A 15951-nucleotide genomic window follows, 5' to 3' on the forward strand; every position below is an offset into this window, starting at 1 on the left:
GAAAGGCTAGTACGCACATTGAGGTGGCTGTCCACAGAAAGGCTAGTACGCACATTGAGGTGGCTGTCTACAGAAAGGCTAGTACACACATGTTCACAGAGGGTTTTCCTAAGAGCCTCGAAGTGGAAGCCAGGAAAGTAGACACCACACAGCCAAACCAGCCAATGACTTACAACTCCCCAGAGCACCACAGAGGCATCAGAAGGAATCACAATTACCACATACACAAGTCAGGCTCACAAGACTAAATGCTGTGTGAGTAAATTCTCATGGCATTTCAGAGAAAGACAAAGAAAACGTGAAGAAAAGAAGATGATGCTGATGACACTGGGCATGACAGTGACACCTGTGACCCCAGAACTCCAGAGTTCAAGGCCATCTGGCTTATAAGAGACCTCACCTCACCACAAAAAAAAAAAAAAAAAAAAAAAAAAAAAAAAAAAAAAGCAGAGGTGGTTGTCTTAAAAAATAAAGCAATGGGGCTGGATAGATGGCTCAGCAGTTAAAAGCCCTGGCTGCCTTCAGTTCCCAACAGCCACCTAGCAGCTCATAACCATCTCTAATTCCATTCCAAGGGATCTAGTGCCCACTGTGGGGACCTAGCTTCTTTGGGCACTGCACACATATGGTGCATTTATATACATGCAGGCAGAATATTCATACAGAAAAAAAAAAAGAGCAAACTTAAAAATAACAAAGTAAAAGAAAAAGAGTAACAAGAGCCGGGCAGTGGTGGTGCACACCTTTAATCCCAGCACTTGGGAGGCAGAGGCAGGCAGATTTCTGAGTTCAAGGCCAGCCTGATCTACAGAGTTCCAGGACATCCAGGGCTACACAGAGAAACCCTGCCTCGAAAAACAAAACAAAACAAAACAAAACAAAAATAAAAAGAGTAACAAGAATAGACTATGCTCTGTGCTGCTAATAAGAGCGAAAACAGAACAACCCTCAGGCCCTGTGGTATAGTAGGGAGGATTCTGCAATTATTGGCGCTTGCCATTAGGTGAATTACGGTATGTGTACTACACCAAATGTCTGTTGATCATTAGTTTACTTGAAGTTCTAGGAACCAAACCCAGGAGCCTCATTTGTGCTAAGCAAGCATTCTATTTCTAAACCACAGCCACAATCACGCCACCTTGTAAAGGCTGGAGAGGTTATTTACTGACACAGGAACATGGGCCATGCAGTCCTGGGTAAAAAGACCAAACTCCGTTGTAGTCAGCCGACTGCACCACAAACCACGGGAAACAGGAGAAACAGAAACAGAACAGTTGGGCAGCTGACATTCACAGGCTGGTCACCCCTGGCCAACGTGGGCCAGCCTCTTTGCCTGTCTTCCTTCTCCACAAACTACCTTTTGCCATAAGTCTATGGCTTGGTGTCACAAGCCTGGTAGGCATGCAGGGAGAGGGAGAGAGCCCTTTTCACAAGGAAGGAAAGACTGATACAAAGATGTGTTCTATGCCCACAGCTCGGCATGACAGAGTGATGCAGGAGTTGGAATCCTACAACATAGACCTTTGTCCCAACTGTTCCACACACAGGCTGTTCCTGTAACCTCCCACATTCCCTGAATCATGGTGAGGTCTGGGTAAAATTCCTTACTAGGCTGGGATGCTCCCTCTCCAGGGGGCAAGTGAAGAACTTGGATGCAGCTGGTCTGTGTGCCTCTCTAGACAGCCAGAATGAAGTCACTGCGTCACAGCCTCCCAGTATCCTTTGGTCCTGTGGTATAGCAACTAAGTGAACACAGAAGGCAACTGAATCTTATTGGCCTGCTGTTTCTCTCTCCTATAGGTAAGCCCTTGTCCCTTCTTTTCCCCCAAACCTGTCCATCAAGAATTCCCCTGAGTGAAAGCCTGGGAGCTGTCAGTCTAGCACAGACCTTTCTAGTCCCCAGAACCTTATTTGTTTCTGTCCTGCAGCCACGGGTGCAGGTTTCAGTTGGTTCAGTGACCCCAAACCTCAAAGTGGCAGACACAGCCTGAAGCTGAGCCCCTCTCTTGGGCAGCACCACGGACAGCTCCTAGTTGCCTGGCTCCTTCCTTCTTCCACTCTGGGGTCCTGAGGGGCAGCAATGAGTCAGTTTTCCTTGCTCCTGGGGACCTACAGGGGCAGGCTAGGAGCAAGAGTGACTCTGGTCACACTGTCACCAAGCAATCAATTCACAACCTGTTTTATGAGTTGTTCTGTATAAGGCATTTTACTTAATGAGTGGCTCACTAACATCAGACACATTTATGCCCAAAGACAGAACACAACCCTGAGAACCTGACTTCTCTGACCTGTGAGGGAATTCTGAGATCTGTCTGCGATGCTGTGGAGACCAACATCTCCTCAGACAGCTCTGCTGTGTCCGTCTGAGGACACAGGAGCCGAGTGTCTGCCCTGCCGCCCTGTTTACTCCCAGTGGAGATCTGCCAGGTGACTTTTCACCTCTTTGCAATGTCTGCCTTTGTGGAGGCATTGATGTGGGGCAGCAAGGAAGACTCACTAAACAGAACCCATGAATAACTAGGTAAGGACTGACAGTCAGAACCGGAAATGGAGACTGGAAAGCTTACTTAGAAATTATTAGGTTACACCAAAGTAAAATTCACCTAAAGGAGCAAAGCATCTGCCGGGCATTTAGAGAAGACAGCCTGGCTGATAATGCTAATTAAGCCCTGTGCCTTGTATCTGGATGAGTATAATTCTGCCAGGCAGGCATGATGACCCTGGAAAAGCAGCCCTGGTTTGTCTCGGGATAACTATGTCAGTATTTCTACACTGCACATCTCCCCATTTGTCCAGACAACCAGGCCTTGGAGCTTCTGTCTCTGTGGAGCATGGGTAACTAACTGCTCACAGTGTACCTTGGGGCCATGCACCTGTATAAGCAAAGATTCTCATTCAGAACTAGTTCCCTTCTATACATTAGCCAGAGCAGGCTGCCTGCTGTTATTACAGAGTTCTTTATTAACCTCTGTGTGCTTGATTTCTTACTGGGAAAGCATAAAAATATTATAACATAATAATCTGCTCCAAATAGGGCTGCGGAGCAGTTGTTTTTCCTGTCCAGCGACTTCTGATTCTCCTGAACTGATGGGTCCTCTACAAGCAGGGAGAGGGCACACATTGGGGTGAGCACCAGGCCTGGCTCTCTGACCCTGTGTTCTCTCTCCGCCTCTGTAGCAGCAATTCTCTGCCTCACTGTGCATCTGAGAGATGGTCTGCCAACTCCATCTTGAGTTCAGGTTCATCTTAGAACTCCAGTTAACCAGCATGCCTGCACCTAGCACCAGTTTCCAGGTCACTCCCTAACAACCACTTTTCAGGAGAAAAGTAGAAGTTACAGTTAGGCCACTTCTGGGCCAGGTTCAAGTGTCAACTGTCATGTTGTGCACTCTGAACCGCCTGGCTGCACGGCCCCCCAACCTGGCTGCAAGACCCGCCGCGATCCGCCTGCCAAGTCCAAGGTTCGACGTTCGACGCATGAAAATGCCTCCTGCAGTGGACCCTGAGGAATTCTTCGTATTGACCGAGAGCTCTACCGACAGTACTGGAAGACCGTGCGTGCTCTCAGGCTAGAGTTCACGTTGGAGGTGAGAAGTAAAGTGCACAAAGCCCAAGCAGGGGTTTTGGCTGAGCGCAAGGCACAGGAGGTCATCATGGAGCACAGGAAGCGGATGGCTTGGAACCGGGAGGAGAACTGGAGGCTGCAGGAGCTACAGATAGCTAGGTTGCAGCTGAAGCACAGGCCCAGGAGCTGCTGCAGGCTGAGGCCCAGGCCCAGAGGGCCCAGGAGAAGCAGGCTTGGGTGCAACTGAAAGAGCAAGAAGTGCTCGAATTGCAGAAGGAGGCAGAAAACTTCATCACTCAGGAGAACCTAGAGGCACGGATAGAAGCAGCGTTGGACTCTCTGAAGAGTTATAACTAGGCCACCAACAAAGAAGGACAGGTGGTCAGGAACTGAGCACAGAGACTTCTAGGGGCCCAAATAAGGACAGTGCTTGCCTGGGGACTGTGTGTTGGAGTAGGAATTGGTGCATCACAGGAGGACCGCTCAGCCTTTTCCAGAGCAGCCCCCATTCATTCTAGGCTCAGCACTCACCGCCTGACTGGAAACTCCCAGACATAATACCCTGTTCTGACACCACTCAGGACAGCATTAAACTCTGGGAAGTTCCATTCATACAGAGGATTGGACTGGACTGTGTCCCCTCTAGAAGGTGGGACAGTCTTCTAAGTCTCTTGGAGTAGTGTGAGCCAAATGTTTCCTGCTTTTAGAAATAAAGTATTGGAGCCACACATACACATACATCCAAAAAAGAAGTTACAATTATAAAGTTTAAGGTTTAGCTCCCAGCACCAGCCAATCATTTTAAAGGGCAACAAATTCCATACTAGCCTCCAATCTGATGTGTGCTGAGCTAGAACCCCCCTTGCTTGCTTGCTTGCTTGCTTGCTTGCTTGCTTGAAGCTGGGCTCAGGCTTCCCCCTCCTGTTCAAGCTCAAGCTTGAATAAAGATCCTAGCTTAACTGCATCAGAATTGGATCCTTGGTGGTCTTTGAGGTTCGTGAACACTTTCTGAATGGGCACAACACATCACAATGGTGAAGTGACTAACAGTAGCAGCAAATCCACAGTATGAGGCTGAGAAGGTAATGATGACAGGGTGTGCTCCCTACCCTCCACAGTTTATAGACCACTGTCACCTATTACAGATTCAGAACCTCTTGTCAACCTTAGGAGGAAAACCTCAGCATAGTGTGAAAGCAGTCGTGTGTGTGTGTGTGTGTGTGTGAGAGAGAGAGAGAGAGAGAGATCAAATTTAGGGCTACAGACACACACACACAATATATATATATATGTATACATATATGACATATAGTAATATAAATATATACTATATATGTATATGTATGTGCACACACATGTCTGTGTATATACATATATACATTCCGTGGTCAGGGGGAGTGAAGCAGAGCCTCTCTACAGAGCCCTGGTTGTCCTGGAATTTATTATATAGACCAGACAGCCCTTGAACTCAGAGATCAACCTTCCTCTCCTTCCCGAGTGATAGGATTAAAGGCGTGTGCCACTCAGCCAGCTCTTTTCTTTTTGCTGAGACAGCGTCTTATATGGAGCGGGCTGGCCTTCACATTGCTGTGACTTGAGAATGGAAATGACCTCGATCTCCCTCTCCCTGACAAGTGTGGGCAAGACAGGTGTATGGTACCACGTCAGGTTTGTGCAGTGCTGGGGGTCAAACTTAGGGCTTCACGCTCACGTCATAAACACTACCAAACAAGCCACACTCCCAGCCCTAAGCCTGCCTCTCTTTTTTCCCCAATACAAGACCTTAGAAATTGGTAGTTTGATGGTAGACTGAAGAGCTGAAACTCAAACCCAGCCCCTCAAAATAGAACTTGCTTTTTCCAATACCCCACAAAGAGACTAGCATGGTGGTTCTCAACCTTCCTAACATTGTGACCTTTTAATACTCATGCTATGGTGACCCCCCAACCATAAAACTACTTATGTTGCTACTCTGTGACTGTAATTTTGCTATTGTTACGAATCATAATGTAAATACCTGTTTTCTGATGGTCTTAAGTGGCCTTGTTCAACCCCCAAAGGGGTTGCAACCCAGAGGTTGAGAACCATTGTTCTAGCTGATAAATCATGAACCTAAGGAGTCCCTGAGGTCACCTGGTGAACAGCTGACTCTCCCTACCCTCTTAGCCCTCAAGAACAGCTCTGCTTACTGCTACTGTCTGGGTGACCACAGCAGGCACAGAACCCCAAAGTGCTCAGAGCTTCAGGTAATATACACAATCATGGGCAGCATGCCTCCTGTGCCACAGCATGCTCCCTGTGCCAGGGTCTGTGGGTTCACTTCCCTGCAGAGGGCCAATTCTACAGACGACAACTATTTTCCACAGAGACAATCCCTCAAACACTTACTGAAAAGGAAGGGAACAGGCTACCTTCTGAGACTTTTCATGTGCTGCCCATCTCAATTCAGAGTTGAGGCAGCCTCTGCCAAACCAGTTAAAATAGACTTGGTCCATGCTGCGTGCTGTCTGTTCGAGTAAGTGACTCAACCTCCCAGCTTCTCCATCAGCAAGATGAAGAAAAGGATGTCTACTCCTGCAATGGCCAGAGAAGACTGCATGACATGCTCAAGGTACTGTACGGCACAGGTCTAGGTCAAGGACCGCTATGTTGCTAGCGACTTGGCAACTGTATCAGCTCACAGGTAACTCCACCTTCTCACGTGTTACCAGAGCCCATGAAACCTACACATGCTTTGTATGAGGACCACTGTCCAAGGCAACACACCTGGGCATACACACTCAGTAAAACCACCAGTCAATCATAGTCCCAGGGACCAACATGAAAACCTTAAATGCAGAGCAGGTGTAGTGGCTAGTAGCCATAATCCCAGCATGTGGGCAGGAGGACCAGAAGTTCAAAGTCATCCGAGGCTATATGATAAACTCAGGACCAGATGACACTATGTAAAACCCTGACTCAAAATAATGACAAATTTATCACTAAGAACATGCTAATGGCTAGGCAGGATTTAATTAGTAGTGCAATAATAATCTAATACTAGGTTTATCTGTATACTCACATCTATTTATAGTTCAAGAGAGAAATAAGACATGGTCACAGATGCTGGGAGACCAATCACATTCAATTTCCATTCCTGATTTTTTTTTTTTTTGTTTTGTTTTGTTTTTTTTGTTTTTCGAGACAGGGTTTCTCTGTGTAGCCCTGCCTGTCCTAGAACTCACTCTGTAGACCAGGCTGGCCTCGAACTCAGGAATCCGCCTGCCTCTGCCTCTCAAGTGCTGGGATTAAAGGCGTGCGCCACCACCGCCTGGCCCATTCCTGATTTTAAGAAGTGTCCTTGTGACTGGAGAGATGGCTCAAGGATTCCAATCACTTGCTGCTCTTGGAGGTTCAGGTCCCAGCACCCACGTGACAGGTTACATCTCCTGTTAGCACAGGAGATCCAGCTCTCCTCTAGCCACCACCAACATCTGCACTCACATGCACGTACCCACACAAGACACAGACATACACATAATTCAAACTAATAAAAAAATCGTTTAAACTGAGTAAGGTGGAAGACAATTGCAGAAGATACTTAATATCAATCTTTGGTTCCTACAAGCATATACACCCCAAAACACACAAGCACACAGCCACAGGACCATGCACACACACTTGCATTCACATGTGCACACACATGCACATGCACACACACCCTTGCACATAATCATATATGTGTGCATACACATACACGCATACACACACACATGTACACCTACACGCCCACCCTGCCAGCATTCTCTACCCTATGCACTACCACTATCAAACAGAATGGATTGTTTTACCCTTTTATTTATTTACTTATTTGCAAAACACAGCTTTTTGCCTCAAAACACAAAATTACCAAAAAGGGGTCATTTATTCTGAGGCTGAGACGTGCTTTAACCAAGTCGAGCCGCCAGACCTTCAGTTCCCTGAAGCCCTCAGTCTTGCCTGTCTTTGGCCATGTATTTGGGCCTGTATTGCTATACAGTCAACAGTGTGATACATAAGAATAAATACTTATAAATTAAATGGATGAAGGAAATGAATAAGCTGATTAATGAAAGCAATGTGGTATTGATAGATACTCCATGGAGGTCTAGAGGAATGGCTCGGTAGGTAAAGAGCTTCCATACTAGTGTAAAGACCCAAGTTCAGCCCCAAGTAAAATAGCCCAGGCAAGGCTGGCATGGACTGAGTCAATTGGGTTCCTGGAGGAAGCAGACCAGGGCCTAGACTGAATAGAAGAGGGGAGAGGAGAAGGGCAGCTGAGCCAGCACTTACCTCCCTGGCTACATTACGCCCCTGCTACCAGCTCTTTCTGCCACGATGAATTATAACTTTCCTTCTAAAGATTTATTTATTTATTTCATGTATGCAGACACTTCAGAAGAGGGCGTCAGATCTTGTTATGGGTTGTTGTGAGCCACCATGTGGTTGCTGGGAATTGAACTCATGACCTCTGGAAGAGCAGTCAGTGCTCTTAACCACTGAGCCATCTCTCCAGTCCATAACTCCCCTTAAACCATAAACTCAAACCCTTAGGTTGCTTTTTGTGTCAGAGCAACAAAAGTAGCTGATACCAAAGGCTTGGTTTGTCTTTTTTAAAATTTGAGGATGCCGGGCATTGGTGGTGCACACCTTTAATCCCAGCACTTGGGAGGCAGAGGCAGGTGGATTTCTGAGTTTGAGGCCAGCCTGGTCTACAGAGTGAGTTCCAGGACAGCCAGGGCTACACAGAGAAACCCTGTATGGAAAAAACAAAACCAAAAAAAAAAAAAAAATTGAGGCGGGGTATGCCACAGCCCATGTGTGAAGGTCAGAGGACAGCGTTTGAGGGCCACTTCTCTTCTATGATGTGGGTTCTGGGGACCGAACTCAGGCTGGCAGGTTTGGTAGCAAACACTTTTACCCACTGAGCTGATGATCTCGATGACCTTTAAAAACTGTGGGTTTCAGCAGTATTGGGGATTGAACCCAGGGCCTTGTGAGTGCTGAGTCAAGCACTCTACCACTAAGCTATGTCCCAAGCTTGGTTTCTCATTAAGAATCGTCTTACAGGGACAGGAGAGATGGCTCAGTGGTCAAAAGCACAGGCTGCTCTTCCAAAGGACATGAGTTCAAATCCCAGCAACCACATGGTGGCTCACAACTGCCTGTAACTCCAGTTCCAGAGGATCTGACATATACACAGACATACATGCAGTCAAAATACTAATCCACATTAAATAAAAATAACTACAACTTTTTAAAAAAATCATCTTATATATTTTGAATTTTATATTTTAAGTTGATCTGAAAAAATATCCAAAAAATAGCTGGGCATGTTGCCTATATATGATCCCAACACTCAGGAGCCTGAGGTAGGGGGATTGAGAATTGAAGGCTTACACAGTAAGACCCCTGACTTAGAAATCAAACAAAAGGAACCAGAACAGGGATTCTGGAGACGGCTGCCAGTGACGGCTCACCAGTGACGTGCTCGCCACACAAGCAAGGTAACTCCCTCAGAAGCCACATAAAAAGCCAGATGGGACAGTGTAAGTGTTCAGTCCCTGCACTGGGAATCGAGACAGGCTATTCCCTGGGGCTTGCTGGCCAGCTAGTCTGGCCAGATCAGCTGGGATACAGTGAGTGACCCTGTCTTAAAAAATAAAGAAGACATCCAACGTCAACCTTAGGCCTGCACACACACACACACACCTCCAAAATAACAAGGGACCAAGACATTTCTAGCAACTACAGTTAGCAAATGCCAGAACTTAATGCTACTTAATTACTAGAAAATTGCTTACATCGGGAGTGAGAGGCAGAACGCAGAAACTGAAGATATATACTTATGAAAACACAGCATTTTGGTTTTGTTTGTTTGGAATGCATAGGAAGACTGAAAAAAATCCACAGTGGCTCTGGAGCAGTGGAGTTGTGGCTCTTTCCTGTTCCCCAGTTTTCCATCACATGTTCATAAACAATTAAGGCTTCCTAAATGCTTGACACCATGCTAAACTCCCCCCCCCCCCCCCCCCCCCCGTCACAATTCCATCAGCGGGTTTGTTGATTTTACAGGCAGGAATGCTACATCACATCACAGAGAAGCTGCCCAGGAGCACAGTTGGCCCCTGCAGGACTGAACCCAGCATCCACCCAGCACCCACCCCTGTGTGGTGTGGAATATCTCAAGTGCCCGCCATCCAGGCTGCTGGCAGATGGCACTCGTAGCCAGGCAAAGGACAAGGGCTGGACAGGCAGGCCCTACACCCTGGTCTAGCTGCCAGCAGCTCTTCAGTGAGGGGAGTTCAGCTTGGGGCTGAACTGTAAGCTAGATAGGCAAAGAGGGGGCAGAAGTGATTGGAGCTGCATTCACGACCACTGCAGAGAAGCCTGGACCAGGGAGGACAGGGAAAAGCCTAGTAGCCCAGCGGAGCCAGGAACTGGAACCTGAGGGGCAGACCCCACAGGCACTCTGGCTGCTGGTTGGTGTTTACTCACCAAGGATAAACTTCTAAACAGCCTGGTGAAGGGTGGGGGCACTGAACCAGTGTCTCTCTGCTGTGGTATGTGCATGCTAGCACTTGGCCTGGATCCAACTGTGGGCTCCAAGGACAAGCAATGGACTCTGGATACCTCCCTAGAGCAGAGGTCACGAGGTTGACTGTCTTTGACAAGAGTCCAAGGGTGGCCCTTGGTCCCCTGGGCAGGATGAATAGGCTTCTGTGGCCTCAATAGGCCTTTTATCATCTTCTGCCTGGGTACTGAGGGCCCTCGTTCCCTGGGGCACAAAGCACAAAGAAGCTGTCCTAGGAAGCCAGGCTGCCCTGATGAGGCCCTGGATGAAGAACTGGTCAGTCGGGTCCCACATGAGCAATCCCAGGGGGAGCGGAGTGTGGATGCCTGGGATGGCCAAATCAGGCTGAGCTGATCCAGTGTCTTCTTCAGGAAGTTCAGGTTCTCTCACCACATGACCCACACTCTCCAGACAGCACTCACAGGTCTACCCTTCATACCCCAAATGCTATAGCAGGCCCTGACTCAGTCCCCTGACCAAATACCTCCACGGAGGCCATACCTCCCTCAGCAGCAGTATTTGTTCCCTGTGAGAGCAGCTATGTCCTCAGCTCCTGGGGTCTGTCTGCCCACTCATCCCCAACTGCAGGCTGCCTCTGATAGGCAGCACCTTCCCAGACATGCTAAGTGCCATCTGCACCCTGGGGTGGATCCCATTTGAGTGCTCACTCTGATCTTCACAGTATCTACCATGGACTTTATTCGCATGATGGGAAACTGAGGCTCAGGGCCTGAGTCACCACCAGCCAGGCCTGCCACTGCTGCTTTGTGGCCGAATCAGACCACTGCCACATACGTGTGCCCACAAGGCCACACCCTCAGCCCTTGGCTCCAGTCTTGTCATGGTGATTTCTTACTTCCTATCTGTGAGGGTCATTTCATCTTGCTGGACAGAGGTCACTGTAGGCAGCCAGCAAATGTGACCTTAAACACATGAACATATGATGCATTCATTCTCAGAGACACTAAAGGTAAGTTAACACACAGTGCCCAAACCACCATCAGCAAGAATACATCAAAACTCCTCAGAACCCTGGGTACTCCGTTAGAACCCACGTCAGTTAGGAAACCAGGTGCTGACATCCAGCCTACCCAGCAAGGTCATGGTTGATGCTCAGACTGCAGCCCCATGCCTGTGAGTGTGTGGGCTTCTGCTGGGGCAGTCTGCAGGATTCCAGCTCCCACAAAGCTGTCCTTTATGCTTTCTCTGCAGTGGCAATGCCACAAGTTTACCCACATGACCAGCATGGCGTGGCACCTGCCATTACTACCACAGCCTGCCTCTAGGCCACCGTGATGTTCCCTGGCACATCTCAAATCCCCAACTCCGAGATCACCACCATGCTAGCTTTTGTTTCCGTATAGAAAATTAGTTCCATAACACATCACAGGGCCCTCTGGCCCAATGGGAGCTGTGAGCCAGCAACTCCAGCACCTCCACCTCCCTAGGCTGGAGGTTATTTCTTCATGAACTAGTCACTATCCCCCTCCTCTGGCTTCCACGCAGGTACTACCAGCAGAAGGTGAGTCACAGAACCTCAGAAGCCCACCCTCCCCACCAGTGTAGCCAACCCGACAGGTGCAGCGGCCAGTGGCCAGCAGCCAGGCTGGGAATGTGGGCTTTACTCTTCATTTATTTCTTCACCCTAGCCTGTACAAGGCTCCGGCCAGGCCCAGGCATCCCAGCTCCATCCATGGAGCTGTATCTTGTCTACACTGCGCCCAGCACCAGCTTGCTGCAGGCTCTGTAAGCCCAAGTGCTATCCAGCCCTAGGTCTTTCTCTAACCTCACCGTCACCTAGGCACCCCCTTAGGAGGAAAATGAACCCAGACACACCTTTCCCACTGCCAGGTGGTCCTTCTGGCAGGCTCTGCATTGCTCATTTAGCCCACAGCAAGAAATTTCCTCCTCCTGGTGTGGCCCACTCCATCACCCACTCTCTCAGATCCCTCCTGTTCTCTCACTTCTGGGTCTACCCACCCTCTGAAACCAGGGCTGGGTACATCCTTGTGTGCCAATCCAGCAGAGAGCCACCCAGGAAAGAACAGGGCATCAAAGGCCCCTCTGATACAGATGTGTCCAAGTGTGAGAGTGGACGGGCCACAGCTCCGAGTCCAGGAGAGTTAGGTCCCGGCCTATAGCTGCTGAGAGTCTGAACAAATGTCCCAATCCCCCTAAGTCCCACTCCATGTGCCAACAGGGGTTACACTCCCTTCAGAAAGATTCAGAGAAACCCTGTGTGTGTGTGTGTGTGTGTGTGTGTGTGTGTGTGTGGAGAGAGAGAGAGAGAGAGAGAGAGAGGTAGGTTTGTCCTAGTACTTCAGCAGATGCACAGGTCAAGGAGAGGTCTGTGCTGCTCGAGCTCTCCAGTGAGCTCAGAGCTCTCCTGGGTGCACACTGGCTCCCCTGACACAGCCCTTGATGAGGATGACATCAGCTGATCGCAGCTGCAGCACCAGCTGAGACTGATTCATCCCACCAGGTTCCCTGTGGGGAGAGGACTCCCAGGAGAATGGAGGGGAGGGGGTAGGAACACTCTGGAATCCCAGCCCCACCTCCCTGCCTAGCAGATTCAGGATCTCCTGAGTCAGCAGCCCAAGCAGGCAAACCATGGCTCTCTCTGCCTGAGGCTCCAAATGTGGAGTTCCAGCTCTCTCAGGATGGTAAGACGGCAGGACTCAGTTCCATGGTGCAGAGGATAGAAGTGTGTCTCTCATTTGTCTTCCTTCATGACCCTTGTCCCTGAACCCGCGCACACACATATACAAACACACACACATATACAAACACACACACTCACATCCGGCATTACTGATGGCTTTAAAGGCAGTGGCAGCAGCACACACCTTAATGCCAGTACTCAGGAGACAGAGGTGGGTAGTCTCTTGCCCGGTCTGTGCAGAGAAACCCTGTCTGAGGGAGAGAGAGACAGAGACAGAGAGAGACAGACAGACAGACAGACACAGAAAGACAGAGACAGAGAGGAAAGAGGAGAAGGGAGGGAGGGAGGGAGGGAGGGAGGGAGGGAGGGAGGGAGGGAGAGAGTAACAGGTTTCCAACAGATGCCTTAGTCCTCCAGCAGTTGTGGTCTGCTCATTTGCAGAAGAGGAAAGGAAGTGTTGAGGGGAAGGACCTGTAACCCCAGTCCCCACAGTGCTCAAAGTCCCCACAGTCTCCACTGTCCCAGCAGGCTCTTGTCTGCCTCTCACTCCCCGAAGGTAGGCAGCAGTAGCCCATCTCACCCTGAATCAAAGAAACCTCTTTTCCTGTGGCTGTCTTCAGAAGGACATGTCACTCAAGGCCAGCTTGAGTGACAAGACCTGACACCCTCTCAAGAGGCCTCTTTCACCAGCTCAACACCCAATACAGTCCCACATCCCCTCACTCTGAGTTCCTGTGGGAGTGAGCTGCGGCACCGTCCACTGAGCTGGCACAAGGAGGGGACACAGTAGAGCTGACAGGAGACTGGAAGGGGTGGGGGCGGGGGTGGGAGACACAGGAACCCGGCAGGAATCTTGCCCTCAGGGACAGAAGGAGGGAGTGGCGGTCAGTCCCTGCAGTGCTAGGAAAAGGCTAGAGAAGGGCCTTAAGCTGAGCTGTCCAACAGACAGTTTCAGGTAGAAGGAGATCAGAATGATGGGGTCCCAGGAACCCCGAGTCATGAAGAGGAGCAGGGATCACTACAAGTCTTAGGCCTTCTGCTCTGCAGGCATCAAAGGGTCATCAAAAGTGAGGCCAGCAGAGCTGACAGGTGGCTACTGAGGGCCAGGCACACGGAGATAGGTGACTGGCCTCTGGGCCACCTCTGTGAACATATAGCGGGTGTGAGAATTCTCCCCAGAGAAGAGGAAACAAATGTCTACCCCTTCCTTATAAGGTCCCAGGACAAACCCAAGGACGATTCCACCCAAGTCCAGCTTGAGGACCCAATGAGTCTATTGGACTTACCTATAGAGCATAGGTTACCCTAGGGCAACCTCAGCCCAGCGTGGCTGACTTCTCCACAGCTGTATGATGGAATCCCTCCAAGTTAACTTCCCAGACTCTACACCCCAGCACTTCCCAAGACCAAGAGACCATTTTACTGACATCAATTCCTATTTTTGTCCAACTACCTTTCCCTAAGACTACTATGTGCTTCAACTGGCTCTCACTCTTGTAGCCCAGGCTGGCCTCACACTTGCAGTAATCCTTCTGTCTTACCTCTCAACTGCTGAGAGTATAGATGTGAACCACCACACTGCACCATGAACCAACACTGCATGAAACAGACAGCTTTAACCCATCATCTTGAGGGGGACTCCGAGTCACATGAAATGCCCCCCAATAAGCCTGTATGCTTTTCTTGTGTTAACCTGCTTCCAATACTGGGATCTCAAGCAGTTTTCCTAAGATGGGAGAACACTGTTCATTAACATCAGTAGAGAGGTCTGGATGTCTGGGGATATCAGGCAGGTCCCACAATGACATGCACAGGACACAGGGCAGTGGGAAGAAAGCACAGGTGTGAAAGCTCACCCTCTGTCCTCCTGCTCACGCCCCTCCCTCTCCATGTTCTTGGAGGCAGAGCAAATCACAGTTCGGCTCAGCAGCTATGAGCTACACAAGGCAGATAGCGGCAAGAGCCACACATGCAGATATGCACTGGAGGGTGGGGGTATGGCTCAGGAGGTAGAGCGAGGGTTTGCCTAGCATGCGCAAAGCCTTGGCTTGCACCCTGGCAACACACAGAACCCAGTGTGATAGGTCACAGCTGTAATCCTGGCTCTCCAGAGATAGAGAATGATTACAAGTTCAAAGTCATCCTCAGCTATGTTTAAGATCAGCCTGGGATACGTTAACAGTCCATCTAAAAAAATAAACAAACAAAAAGACGTGGGTTGGATGGGCAGGAACTGTAGAAGGTGAGGCTCTCATGGGCACAGAGGTCTCTGGGGCTGCTGTTGCAAAGATAACTATGAAGCAATGCTTTAGAAAGAAGACACGAGCCCAGCCCAAAGCTACTTCAATCACAGCCTGCCTATCACTCAATGTCTGTGCCATCGACTACAGCAACAGCAAGTCCGGGTGAGGACAGATGCATAAAGCTGAGGGCCCTTGGTAAAGGCTAGGCTTTGCCTACAGTCTCCAGTAATCCCAGCTGTGGAGAGAAGATAGCTTTGGGTTCTCCTTTCAGCCAAGTGTGGAAAGTACTGTGTACATTGAGTCCACCCAGACCCTGGGGTTTCCAGCAGACAGTTAAGAGCACTACCACCCAGCAAAGATGAAGCTCCCCTCCCCCTTCACCTCCTGCCACGTTTCAAGCAGTCACTAGTCATTTAGCAGTAGCATTAAATAGCATCTTAAAGCCTCAAGGCTGAGTGTAGTGGTGCACACCTATAATCAACCCAGTCCTGGGCAGGATGAGGTAGGAGGATTGCTATAAGATCAAGGGCAGCCTGATCTACATAAATCCCACAACCCTTTCTCAGATAGATCGATAAACCCTGAAGCCAACTGGGGGATTGTGTCATCCCTTGCCAGATAGGGTTTGGAGCTGAGGAGCCGGCTCGGTCAGAAAAGTACTTTCTTCACAAGCATAAAGAGGTGAGCTTCAGCCGGGTGGTGGCACATGCCTTTAATCCCAGCACTCGGGAGACAGAGGCAGGCACAGCACTGTGAGTTCAAGACTTGCCTGGTCTTCAGACTGAGTTCCATGGAAGCCAGGGCTACACAAAGAAATGCTGTCAAGCCAGGCAGTGGTGGTGCACGCCTTTAATCCCAACACTTGGGAGGCAGAGGCAGGCAGATTTCT

General features: G+C 49.4%; 1 protein-coding gene and 1 pseudogene across 2 annotated transcripts in view; one reads left to right on the forward strand and one right to left on the reverse strand.

The window, feature by feature from the left end:
- The window catches only part of Kiaa0930 (KIAA0930 ortholog), a 44790-nt gene that overhangs the window by 19909 nt on the left and 8930 nt on the right, over positions 1-15951 (reverse strand). The window lies entirely within an intron of this gene.
- Positions 2832-3958, forward strand: LOC116082371 (annotated as a pseudogene).

Source organism: Mastomys coucha, unplaced genomic scaffold (assembly GCF_008632895.1).
Source record: "Mastomys coucha isolate ucsf_1 unplaced genomic scaffold, UCSF_Mcou_1 pScaffold11, whole genome shotgun sequence".
In the NCBI taxonomy this organism is placed as follows: Eukaryota; Metazoa; Chordata; class Mammalia; order Rodentia; family Muridae; genus Mastomys; species Mastomys coucha.